Source organism: Hippichthys cyanospilos, chromosome 1 (assembly GCF_059441005.1).
Source record: "Hippichthys cyanospilos isolate Australia breed blue-spotted pipefish chromosome 1, RoL_Hcya_1.0, whole genome shotgun sequence".
Taxonomy (NCBI): Eukaryota; Metazoa; Chordata; class Actinopteri; order Syngnathiformes; family Syngnathidae; genus Hippichthys; species Hippichthys cyanospilos.
Window position 1 is genome coordinate 32,325,394 of NC_142369.1, and position 14,138 is coordinate 32,339,531.

The 14,138-nt window shown below is 40.1% G+C and overlaps 1 protein-coding gene and 1 long non-coding RNA gene across 2 annotated transcripts in view; one reads left to right on the forward strand and one right to left on the reverse strand.

The window, feature by feature from the left end:
- cux2b (cut-like homeobox 2b) overlaps nt 1–14,138 on the forward strand; it is a 119,784-nt gene that overhangs the window by 2,086 nt on the left and 103,560 nt on the right. The window lies entirely within an intron of this gene.
- LOC148430146 (uncharacterized) lies at nt 322–5,680 on the reverse strand. The gene is made up of 3 exons (XR_015867415.1): nt 5,391–5,680; nt 5,261–5,291; nt 322–938 (listed from the first exon to the last, which is right to left on the reverse strand). It is a non-coding gene; the product is annotated as an uncharacterized LOC148430146 (long non-coding RNA).

Genomic DNA, 14,138 nt, shown 5'->3' on the forward strand with positions numbered 1-14,138 from the left:
TGTATCATGTAAGTTTAATTTCTTAAGTCTCTGCTAAAGTGGTAACTTCTTAAAGAAAAAGTGCCACAATATATAGCATATCTTTTCAAATGAAAAAAAAGCACTCCTGTAAAAGTGGTAGGCTTTATATTTACAAATGAATCATATCAGTGTCAGTAAACACATGTAATAATCCATACAGTTGATGCAAAATGTATCTGGTAGTACTAGAATTTACGAACCATTTTTATGGGATAAACCGATGTCAGATGTAACACCGATTTGCAGACTTTCACTAAGTCTTCACTGTTGAGTGTTAGTTGTGTTTCAGAAAAAAATTGAATCAAATGAAATTGGTAATGGAAAATAAGTCATCCCTGTCTAACTAAGCTTCATTAGGTTTGTTAATTCATGACCAAGCTGTTACTTCGCACTGATTTGTAAATAATTTGAGGAATGTGTTTTTTTTTTTTTTTTAACTCACAAATGCATTTGCAAACAAGTTGCATTTCTGTCAGAGGTCCTTTGAAGATAGCTCAAGTGTTGTACAAATTGGAGACATTCTTTATTGCTGTTAAATTTCGGACCACAATTAAATCAAAGCTTAAAGTAAGACCCATAGCAGCAGTTGAGTCCATGTTCAGAGAATGCATAATCATTCCAACGGTTGCATGATCCAAAATGCCATTCTTGCATTTATCTTATGACAGTAGCTATTTATATCAGCTGTTAAGGCCGCAACATTTATTTCCTCATTACGCTCCATTATGATTATATGAAGTGTTGTTGCAGTAGAGTTGAGCCTCTGAGTTGTCTAGAATGAATAATTCACCTGCAGTCTGTTGAAAAGAGGGCACAGAGAGTGTGAGGCGCTGAGGTGGGGTGACCTTGGTTCCTGCTGGCTGCAGGTCACCGGGCCTTTGCTGTGGTAATCATTCAACACCGGCCAGATGGCATTTCTGTGGGCGGGCATGAAAAGGACGGGTCAGGGTCTGTCCTGCCAGGCAGAGTGAAGAACCCTGGGCCAGTGCGGTACCAGGGGAGCGAGTTATTTCTATGGATGACAGGGTGTGGTCGATTTGACATTTGATTAGACTTTAGATCTGTTTACTTTTGTGCACAGTATCTGATAGTATAAAACATTTGCAATATTTCATCAAATCACATTGTGTCTGGTTTGACTTTTAAAAGCTTGCGCAGGGCGTCCGTCCTTATGATCACTCACTTGTCTGTTGTCTCTTGTGATGTTGCAATGCTGTGCTCGTTTGGCAAAATAAGGCCTCAATGATTTGTTACTATTCCTTGACCCTATTTCCACTCTTCCGTGAATTTAAGAGGCGGTGGGGGTTTTAGATCACAAACAAAAGCGGTACTACATTCAGCATGACTCAGTTGCTCTGGTGTCAGCTCTAATCCACACACATAGACAACAGTATTGCCAAACAGTGAAATTGCTTTGCAGCCCGTGAGCCTGGATGCTTCGGCTGCCAGCCTGCTCTGTGTGCTGTTTGCCAGTAGAATCCACACACACACGCACGCACGCTAACCTCCAATCTCAAATTGGCTGTGAAAATTGCTGTCTGTCTCTCATTCATTCATGCTTTAAATATTTGTTTGCTGATACTGTTAATGTCACATGTCTCCGTGTAATCTCATTGTAGTGGGAAGTAAGTCAAGTCTGAGCGCTTCCAAGCTTGTATTATTTATCCTAATGACTGTATCGTTTCATTCCAAAGCTCAGCTGGCTCTAAAGGCTTCAAAGTTGCCCTTCACTGTGGGTACTGTACTCTGCGTTCATTATTCCATCTTTTACAACTTGTCTCATGTTGGCAGCTCTTTCAAATGTGTTGCAGATTAAGTGCTGCGTTTAAATGTAAAAGCACTAGCTCGAGTCCTCATAAATGTATGCCTCCTCTACCACTACTTATTTAACTCCGAGAGGGCCATGTCTGTCACATTCTGGCATCCTGTGGGCTGCCCTTCTTTTCCTTTTGACAGCAGCAACAAAGAAAAACGAGGAAGTAGTTTTACACGACCATCTGGGGCAAATTGAGATGTGAAATCCAGGAGCAATAACTCCAGTATACATTTATATGAAAAAAACAGAACATTAGAGCGTGAGAGCAGTGAAACCGACTTTAGCGTTAAGCTGTTTAACCTCACTGTGTAGCATTAGTAGTAGAGACTTCAAAGCAGATGCTTGAGCGTTGGAAGACGAATGACAAATGGGTTTAGAGAGAGTACGTTCAGCATTCACACTTGAAGACTAGGCCTGTCATTAATGTCAGCTTAATCACTCTGACCTTCCTTCAAGTAGATTTCCATACCTATCCATTTTTGCCATGCTTTTGCTCCTGTCTTCATGCTGCAGTAGGTGTGGTGGTTTGATAAGCTCCGCCACGATGACATTGTTTCTAAAATAGCACATTACGTATCTAAGGAGTCATATGATATTCTCATTTTTAAACGCAAGACCCAATTTCTGCAAAATGAAACACATAGACAGTAATAGTCATTACAGACCAACATTTTGTAATATGCTGTTACAGAAAACACATTAGATTTTTGATTTCACATGTTGCAGTGAAATTTGCAAAAATAGGAAGACTGGGACAAAACGCGGGTGCAATTAGTGAATTTGTGCAAATATCTGACAATCTAAAAGCGAGAATCATTTCAGAACTCATTAATAGCTTTTCGAACACTTACAATCATCTTCAAAGATGCAAACCCTAAAAAATGTGTGGTACCAATACACACCGACAATTATGTTGATGGTATTGCTGATGTTGAACAATTACTCTTGCGGAGCTATCTTTTGTACAACAATGAGCATTTGTTTGCACTTCAAAGTCCTTATTGATGGTGCAGTTCCTCCTGCGGCAACCTGTGCTAGTCGGAAAGTTTGCTCTGGAGCCCACCTGGTCGGCATGACCGTTGCTACAGATTGCATTGTTTTTAATGGTATGTTTAGTCTTAGTTTGGCAAGCGTTGCGAGTCAAAGCAGGAGTTGGAGGCACAATTACAGTATCCCTGTCCCACTGACTTTCCATCACAAATCTCAGTCTAAAATCTGCATTTGTGATTGAATGGCCAATTGTGTTAATACAGTCAAGATTTCCCAAACAGGATAGTAATTCAAAACACTAAGTGTAGTTAGAATGGCCACTTCGACTAGAGTACAAAGCACCAAGAATTTAATTGGGAACAAAAATATCCATTAAAGCATTCCTGGAAAATATGTATTTTCTTTGTGTGCGCTTATCTGAAAAATGGCCTTTTTCCGGAGTAAATAATTCCCGAAAATGGCCATTGTATGACATAATCGACAGACAGTCTTGTAAAAAATAAATAAAAAAGCCTTCAAATTAGAGCGGAACAGCATAAAGTCACATCATAACACATCGCCTCGATCCTTTCATTTCTTCTCTTACTTAGGGAAACCTTTCTCTGATTGCCTGAAGTTTCAGTTAAAACAGTCTCTAATAAGCATGTATACTGTAGGCTGGCCAGGGATTCTCTAAATTGATGTCAAAAATACTTTGCTCTTTCAAATAGCTTCACTTGCTCTAAACATGACAGTGGTCAGAAGAACAATGTGAATAGTAAAATAGCTACTGTACCTTAGTAATCTATTTTTTATATGGTAAATGTATTTATGATGATTTTTTCAGAGACATTACAAATGCTCATTCCATTTTTTTAAGTAAAACCTCACAACTGATAGACTAGCATCTTTTTATGTTGCAGAGGTGTTAAGTCCTGTTACTAGGATCTTTTGTCGCATATCTTGTACAACATACACTTAGGGGCCATTTTTTTCTCCCTCCTCTAGAGCCCGTTATCTATCTGTAAGCCATTTGCTTTTAAGGGTAATGTTTTGAGACTTGTTTGAAATTAAATTCAAGTAAAGTTGTTTGGGATCTTAGTTTGTATTATATAGTGTATTGCACTGTTAATATGCCGTTAATTTCGGCAGGTATTGAAACAAAACAAAAAAACATTGCTGGAGGTGTGAACTACTGAATTACTGTACTTGCTATACATGGCAGGGCTCAATTCTTTCTATGGATTTATTGTATGATAGAAAATAGAGCAATCTTTTAATCTTTTTATTATAGTGTATTGTTATCAATAAAAGTATGAAACTGAAACCCTTCTACTCCTGTCCTGTATGTAGTGGACAAAGAACCCTTATATCCCTATAATCCAAACACAAGCGAAAACTCTATTGAATGATTTTTTCTTATTACGTATGAGTTAAAATTGTAATGATTTACAGAAGATAAGTAAAAATTGGCTTCTCCACTTCTTGGTTGATTCTCATCAGTGGTTGATTCCGTGCTGCCTTTGAATGCTGGATGCACAAATTTGATGCTAAAGAATCTATAAAATTGTAACATCTAGAGTATAGATGGTTATAAAACATCACTCCTCTTCTGAAATATTTTTCGTTTTGGTTGTCTAATGCCGCTGGATTGTTCTCTGAGATCCCGACTCATGAGTGTGACTTGAACCCAAAACGGAAAATGTGTTACTTGATGGAAAAGATTCGAGTGCATCGACTTGAAGCAAATGTAATTGTTCTCCTTCGAAATGTACCAAGATCCATATTGAAATCCTCATGGCATATATTTATAGTCCTGAAAGGCTCATTCAATTGTATGTAAAATCACAACAAAAATAGTAATTGCATCATATCCTCTCCAGCTGAGCCGCACCATATTGAATTGAGTCCTAAGCCCGGAGTTCAACCAAATCCAATCATTCCACTTTTATATTTAACTGTCCTTGAATTGTTTCACAGCCCACGTATTGAAAACTGTAGCGAACTGTCTTTTGTGGAGAGATTCACATTGCTAGTATGAAAGGCTATTGATTACATGGGTTTGTTGGCATATCGCAAACTGGAAGTAGTCACAGTGGGCGTTATTCACTGTTCAAAGCACATTCACACAGAATAGAACAGCATACTTTTCAGGATGTTTATTTTATGCATTATATGTATATACAATATTGGAAACAATTTAATCTAGTGATTGATTTTAAAGGGAAAAAAATATTGACTCTAGAACTGGGTCACCATTCGCAGCCCGGGGCAAACCAACATTTCTGAGAACAACCCAGTTGCAAACAATACCACTTGGTCTATTAAAAGTTTAAATTCATGATTCAAATTTCACAAATGTTATAGGCAGTGTGGCTTATCGGTATTAAATAACATTCAAAATGATTGGTAAATATTTTTGAAATGTGGGTCAAAACTTGGGTCATCCATTACCTTGGTATTCTTCAATCCTTGAAATTCCTGCCTGAAAATAAACAAGATTTTGTACATGACTTAGAACTGACAGTAGGTTCATTTCAGTTACTTAAGCATAAAGTATAAGCATTGGCAAGCTCTCACATACCATGATATTGATTTTGAATACATTGATGATCTGCTCTTGAATGGTCTTCCATATTTTCATGTGTCTGAAAGCAGTAGCTCTTTTTTTTCCAAGCTCAAGCGCACCCTTGGTAGATGACGGTGCTTCACAGAGATGCCTAATTTTTTATAGCAGTCTTCTGCTGCCCTGAGGCTGAAGCAATTGCTCTGCAGGAGTAAATAACCAGCTTTAACAAAACTTAGGGGACACATTAGTCTGTGGGAGGACTGCTTCGTAGTGGTAGGGCTGCCTCTTCTTTCCTCACACACAGGGAGTAGGAAGCATCAGCAGAGAGGTAATGGCTCATCGGCATGAGTATAAAGCTGTGGCCTCTCTCCCTGTTGACAGCCGGCCCCCCTGCCCAGCGAGTTCATATCGAGCTGTGTTTCTCCACCGCGGCCTTGGCTTTATTTGTTTTTACCAGCTGACGCCACTGCACACATATTGAGCACCAGTCTTTTCTTGTTCATATCACAGGCTTTCCACCAAAAGACACCCCCCGCCCCCCAGATTGCGTCGCCGCATCACGACCTACGGTGCCTCATCCGACCGGAGCCATGTTCCACTTTATTTTCATTTCGCCCATTTCATTCTTCCGACTAATAACGGGAGTCGTGTGTGTGCGCGTGCGCCTATGTTTTTATGTTGCTTGTCATGTAACACATGATCGCATAGTGTGACGGGTACTCCTGGGCCCAGTGCACTCATGAGATCAATGCTTCTCTAACCCTCTCCAGGTTGTCTTTGGGGACCTCGGCTGCTCTCATTATGTGCTGGTGCTTGGAGTGTTTTTCCCATACGGGAGAAGTAGACCGGTGCATGCCAGCCATTTATGCAAGATGCATGGTGGTCTTTTGAGTGTTGTCTACTTATTAATGTCGTTCCAATGCAGCATTTGTAAAGTATAATAAAGAAAGTGTGCCCTGGCGAAAAGCTGATGGATGGCTCTAGTTGTGTCAGTTTTTATTTTCACCGCCGCACAGCTAATTACTCTTTTGTTCATCCCCAACATTGAGAGGTCATAGAATAAATCATGAGTCATGCACTCATGCTGCTTCACCGGAAAGGTGTAGACCGGGGCCTTAAAGCGAGCGAGTGGCTTCAAGAGGTATAGTTTATCATTTTTAATGGAGAGGAAGAAGAAGTAAAGATGTGAAGCGGCGCTTTGTGATTTATATGTCGACTCATTCAGTGGAGAAAAGAGCAAGTCCACACTATCTTCCTTGTCCTTACAGTCTGTTTTGAGGCACTTCCGCTCAAATCCTATCCTTTCCACTTTTTTGGCTGCTCTTTCTCCAAGCACGCAGTTCTTTTCGTCAGGGAAGAATGGGAGAATGTTCCTTGTAGATTTGAGCAAAAATACACGAATACATTACACAGCAAATGTAAGTATTTTTTTTCTGGCAACACTTGGAACTAATATGGTATGCAACGGCGCGCACAGCTCTTCCACTGAAAGAGTTTTGTTGTTTCCTGAATCAACCAATGTCATGTCTCCATTGTCACCTGTTCATTTAGTTTGGTAGCGGAAGGCAATGAAGTATTGACAAGGGTTTGAAATGGTTAGCTTTGCCGGTGTGTAAGATAGGCCTCGAGGCTATTCTTTATTTCCGCTCAGTCTCATGAGGGCTTTCTAGACCTTGTAAGCTTAATTAAATATGCAGCTCAAGACTGTGAGCAGGTCACTGTTTTTGTCTATTTTCGTGTGGCAATAGAGACTCCCATCAACCTACACAAAAACACTGCAAGACAAAAGGATGACTGTTCAGAAATTTTCGATAAAATCTTTGTCAAAAAGTAAAAAAAAGAATGAAGAAAGGATTTCAAGGAGCATCCTTTTTCAATTGCCCTCGTTAGCCTCCCCTCTGCAATCTTACTGTAGTGTCTTTTCCAGTTGAATTTTATGATATTTTCTTCCCTCTCCCACTCTCCCATTTCTTGCTCTCTCACTCCTCAGCAGTTTTCCCCAGACAGGTTCCACAGTGTTTTAGAGGGGATGGATTTAATTGCTCTGTGGGGATTGGTTGGCTGTGCCGGGCTCGGCTGTTTAATTAGTGTACCCTGCCGGGATTGGTTTAATGCTTCATGATCTTGAAATTGTCTGATTGTTCAGCCCTCTGGGGAATCTCCCTGCCTACATAGACAGCAGGTTTAGCTAAACATTGCTCCGGGCTTGCAGCAGTGTGCCTGAGGAACTGAAGTTTTGGGGAGGGTACATGCTATTAAGGCTCCACAAGACGTTCTACTCCACAAGACGTGCAGTAGAACGTCGTGAGCTGACCTCACTGGAATTTTTACCCTTCCTGTATTTATTACACACTTGATAGTGAAATCCCCCACTTGACTATTTCTGTGGTCCCTATATTTAGACTGCGATATGATATTTCTGTATGATAAGCTGGCACTTTTTTCATTCAGCAAAGGGAATGGGCTATTCTTTTGGATTTCTGCTTCCTCGTAACTTTCTGAACGTTTTTTTCTTGGTTGCGAGAAAGGAAGTTGTTTCTTGTGCTGTCTTTTTAAACAAGGGCAGGAGCATCATCCCATGACGATCTGTGAATTATGTGAGTGGTCACCTTGAGTTAGGGGAGCTGCAGAGATTACATTTGTGTAAAAGGTTTGGGGCGTGTCTGTGTCCCTTCAGCGGCCTTCCACAGGATGCCCTTGATTTTGTTCAATCATGGCAGTGGTTTTGACCTTACGAGTAAATGTGCTTGGCATCAGATCACGGATAAGCAAGAGTGTGGCACTTCAGTCCAGCACAGATAGTACTTATTGAAGGCTAAACTCATTCCGCTTCATCAAACTTATCGAGCCTTCGCTTTCAAAGAAGTCAACCTTGAAGTGCATAAATCTCCGTTGGCTGGTAATAAGAATATGGCCCTTCGTCTGCTGCTGTTTGTCCTCTTGGACATTGACGACTGGATGTTCTTGCACAGTTAAGGTCTGGTAAACACAAGGATTTTTCAACTCTTTGAAGACTGTCTATCTGTTACACACCATACACAAAAAGAGAAAAACTCAGAACTCATCACGGTTTTGGTCACATGTATGATGCGCTCTGATAATCTCAAAAGAGAGAGAAACAAATATCGTCCAATGCTGATCTGGAGTCAGAGATTCCATTCTCATCGTACAGAAAATGGCTAGTAGTTGCTTTTCCCTACTAACGTAATGATTTTCGGTTGTAATTATAGACACCCCAATCTGTTTTGGATCCTATTATTAAGACAAATCACTCTTAACACACCTCAGACGGATGGACACCAGGGCAGTCTTAAAAGATATAAGAAATTTGAGCACTCGACAACTCAATTACCTTATACAGTATATGTTTGTGGCCCTAGTGTGATTATTTATTTTTTAAATATGAGATTATTCTATGAGGGCATTCAAATTGAGAATTCTTCTTCTGTTGACTAAATCCTGGAGGTCATTTTTTTCTTTTCTGTGTTTCCTATGGTGTTTACATCATTAAAGGGCTCGGGCTAATGCTCATGATCACCATGGCGACTGAATACATGGTAACTGAGCTGCGCCCAAATGAGTTCCACCCTGATTTCCATCCCATCTATCTCTGGGGGAGATGCCCTGATTACTGAGTGACTTTGTGCTGGAGTTGAGGGCCCTCTCCAGATGTTTGAATTGTTGTTGTACAATGATGAGGAGGAATCAAAGTTGAGCTGTACAGTGTTTCCTTTGCATTCATTTAGGAGTGGCGGTAACTCCTGGCCGCCATGCCTTCAAACATGTACTTTTTCCTAAAAAACAAACAAACAAAAAATGCTCAATAAGACTAATATTCAGTTGTGGTATGCAGTTTTCTTTTATTTTCGTCAGGTCATTCAGGCTTTAATTAGTTGCTACATCACTGCAATGTGCTCAGATAACTATCCCTGGTTGTTAAACATCGCATTGGAGGACCTAATCCCACTATGTGAGCTGCCTCCTTTTCGTTGAACAAAATGATTTTCACATAGCCTTTTTTGAGGATTTTTTTAATGTTCACAAGCCTTTTTTCCAATATCTTGTTTAGCATTTTTGTGAAATAATTAACAGCCACTGCTTGTTGCGGATAGTGCTTGCTGTAATCTGCAAATATGATTTCACTGTCAATCTTTTGTTATACAGGGTTACGCAAAAAAAAAGTTTTGAACAATCCAATAAAACCAAGAGTGATAGAAGAAAATATTTCATTCATAATAATTCTGCGAAGAACTCTCCTGGACAAGACAGAATTCTTGGTTGTCAGGTTTCTTCTTTTGGGCGGATCCAGCCTCTTCAAAGTTATTAATCCAACATTTTATCCCAGGTTTTGATGGAACTGCTCCATGACGTCCTCAGTTGTAAAAACGTCGGAACTCTCTCTGCGCAGGTGTCAAAAAAAACCAAAACAAAACAGGAAACATGGACGTTTGTGCCTAGTTATTCCTTACATATACTGTGGTCATCCCTTTCCATGCAGAAAACGGAACACATACGGTTTGATGCGTATTCTTCCGAGTGGATGTGATTGCTTATTGCAATCTAGTGCCAAGGGATCACGCACTAGACATTGTGGTGTGTGCATGCCGGCAATTTATTTTTGATTAAAGCACGTTTATGTGATTTGGATGACTGAAGTGAAGACTGTAAAGGTTAGCTTTTGTTTTCTTTGAGGCCAAGTTGTAGAGAGTTCTGTTTAATAGAGTTTTTTTCCTGAGGTTTAATTGTTGTTGTTATGTTTTTTTTAGTTGGATGACGGAGGTTTAGTTTTTTCTGGGGGCGTTGTTGACAGGAGTTAGCTACGGATCTATGATTGGTTGACAGCAACGGATTGAGTAATACAAAATGGCGACATATGATGTTCCCTCCCTTGTGCAAACTGCGTGCTTGCACAATTGCACACTGTTCGCACATTCTCAGCACACAAGAAAATCTATGGTGCGCATAAAAAACAAAAAACAAAAAAAAAAAACAATGTTTTGGAACTGTTTAACAGTTAGACTTGTGCCCTGGTCTTTGTTTTTTTGACGCCGCCTCTGGCCGGTGTTGGCGGTGCGTTTGTGATAGGTAGGGGAGGTGTTCTTCCAGTCAGTTGGGAGCAGTTTATGTCTACACCACACATTGTTGTCTTTCTTTATAAGAGCTGACCCACGAGTGCCTGTGAGTTATTTTCTTAGGAGACATGTTATTTATGTTAATATGCCCAAAGTTAGTTGTTTGTGAGTTCAGCTTGTCACTATCGATAATATTCTAGCTAATGTTAGGTTTATCAGTATGTTATATACTGTAGTGTTGCTTAGTATATATAAGCTCGTTATCATTTTCGTGTTAGATCATTAGCGTTTTCGTTTTGGCCTAATTAACTTTTGTATTGAAGGGAATATCATTTGTAGTTCAGTTGAATGAATGGTTGATTAGATCCTCACAGGTTGTGTACATTTGGTAAGATATGTAATTTTTGCATATGTTACTTATGTTTGGTGTATTTTCTTTTGTTTGCAGTTTTACAAGTATAATTGAGAGAGAACCACACTACTGTCAGCTAAATTAAGGAAGTTACACTCATTTTTTTGTTAGCTATTTGTCTACCTTGATGGAAGCCATCTTAACATCTAGGAAGAACAGAACATGCAATATAGTCAGTTTAAATAATATCGATTGTTAGCCCTTGTCTTATCTGATTAATTAGAACAATATTATTGTTTCCAGTACCATTTTGCACTGTGACAGTGAGTGACAAGTGTCCAGCCAATGATATGATAGTTTCATTTTTCACTATTTGTCCAATCAAACGCATTGACAGTGCTTGCATACGTTCCCTGCATATACACTCCGTGCAGGTTATCTAGCTAACAACAGTGCAGGTTAAGAGTCGTAAATCCTAACTGCTTTTCCTGGCAAAACGAACGAGCAGCGACACATCCATTCACCAAGCCAAAGTAAAAAAGAAATGTGTTTCTTTTAAGATGGAATGACTGCCAGCGTTTATGCAAATAGAAGAACAAGCGGTGAAACTGGGTGAGTTTTTTCTTTTTCACTTGTGGCTTGTTTATTACCATGGTGACAAGTGCAATATACTGTACACTGTCATGTCTATAACACACACAGAAAAAAAAAAGGACAAAAATAGTTGTGATGTGTTCGGCAACATGTCAGTCATAGATGCATCATTCTCCCGTATTGGTGCTGGATGACGCTTGTCACTTCAGCTATCCCTTCATGAATGACGGGATAAGTACCCAGATGCACATAACCGGTCCACACATAGAGTATGTTTAAAATTGTTGGACATCATCATGTCGTGCTGTTCACATGAATTCTTGAAGTTCCGAGCTGCCTCGCGTCACCAAAGCTCGAGCCACGAATGAGCCCACTTTGGCTGGCTCAGTCCAGGGCCGCAGCTAGGCCCCTGGATATACTCAAAGCCCCTCTCCTTCCTTGCTTATTAATGACAAAATGGCACAGATGATGGGAGTGAGCTGCGGACCGATGATTGGCTGACAGAGCGACGGACTGATGATTACAATTTTTGGAGAAAATTGAGAAAATGGTAAACTGTTATGAAATGGTGGTGGGGGACTGACGACTGGCGGACCAGCAAAATAATGTCCTGCAAAGTGTGCGACCAAATCCTGTGTGGTACGACCAACTCAAAATGTTTTTAACACCAGTGCTACCATGTAAAAATTATGATAGAGTTCTGCTATAACTACGTAGCGCAGTATGGAAATACACGTGTATATGCTCATTTGCATGGCATTAACTTTTCACTCTTTGAGTAAATTTCCCTTTGTTTCGGGTCGTAGGCACTAAGCACGTCAAACCCCAGAACGCCTGCCTCTGCTGCTGAAATAAATCCTAGAGTAAACACTACTCTATTGACAATCTTTCTGCTATGAATGTTGCTCAGGTATGGTATAACATTTTATTCATATATAAAAATGGCTTCCCCAATGCAAAGATGTAGGGCTAGATATTTCCGTAATTATTTTAGGAGGGATTTTCCGGTCAATAGCATATCATGGCCAAAGGCCAGACGTGGTGTCTTTTTTGACAAAGCCTTCAATGGTAATAATTTAGAGCTGGTTTTCATTCAAAACTGATATTGGCTATCCTCCCTGCTTCTTTACCATGGCTGTGTGTCCAGCGTCTGTCTAGACGCGCGACATCATTAACCTGCTGTGACCTCCACCACTGTTGAATTGGCTCTCGCATCCTCTGCAGTCTAGCCTCAGAAGCTCCTCCTGTCCACAGGGAGCTGGGGCTCCTCTGGACCGTCCATTAGAGCCACTAGCCTCTACAGCAGGCTTTAATAGACCAAGTGGCCGAAGCATCTCTCAGACTCCTGAATAATTCAGAACGTCTGGGCAGTGTCTAGTCCTGGGGCGCAGGGGGATGTGAACTGGGGTGCAGAGGCTACACCGAGGCACAGGGGTTAATAACAGGTCTGTCAGTAGCTGTTCAACCCCCACCACAGCCGATAATATACCCAACCCCTCCCAACGTACGAAACAATCCTATTCAGTTGATTAGATTTTTCAAAATGGATCAATTTTTAATCAGCAGAGCATCTGACTATAGTCAATACGATCGTGGCTGAGAAGACAGTTGCTGGACAGCTGTCTTTATTTGCTGGAATGTCTGCTTTTATTTATTTATTTATTTTTCAATTTTTCTTACACAGCACAAGAGCATATGTTAGAAACAGAGAGGTCAGACCACAAATGTTTAACTTTTGCGATTATGTCATTGCTATTTAACTTCATGTGACATTACGTGCACCAAATTCACTGCTTTCCTTTCATGATATTTAGAGGATTAGTCATAGTTTCTTGTGCAATTGTATATCCCTACAAGATATATGGCTTCCCCATTAGCTTCCTCATCTGTAGAATGACAAAGGCACTACACCAGCTGTCGCGCAAACAACATTTTCATTCAACTGTCAAAGTACCCTTTCACAGTAAATAACGATTAGCTCTGAATTTAATATCAACAACCTTTCTATAAAGTTAGGAGGGCATTTCTGCAGCACATTCTCACATTGGAATGAATAAATTCAGGTAATGTGAGTGTGTGGGACATAATTATAGCGCAACTCAAAATTATAATGTCACACAATCACATAACTCACACTTTCTTTTAAATTTGTACTACTATATACTGCACATACTGTACATATTGTATTTTCTGCACCATAAGGCACATCTAATAGCCTTCAATTTTTGCGCCTTATAATCCGGTACGCCTAATATTTCGATCGTATCAAGTGATAAATATATTACTGTACTGTTATCACAACATGTTGGATACAACTACTTAAGCGCTGGTCAAGAGCAAGCCAAACGCGATGTCTCACAAGCCATGAAGCTGAGCGTTGGCTACGTTATCTCAAATTAGTGGACTGAGCTTCATGAACATGCAGTCAAACTGAAAGTAAAAACTAAATAAGGATTAGCCATTACTAAACAAACAATGCGCCACAAATAACCTGTGTGAAGGAATCTGAACCGATGCGAACATTAGCTATTGCAATGCTAAACAAGCATGGTCGCGATCTTTTCATATGCTAATTAGATCGTTGGCAAGGGTATGATGCATATTAAAGGTGTTCGAAGCTAGCAAGTGTCAACAGCATGTGGCAACAACGATTTCCAAAACACATAAAAACACAGACTTACAGTAATTGGTTTCGAAAGAGTCCTGAATGTGGGAGTCATCTGAATGAGCATGGCCTTCATGCTA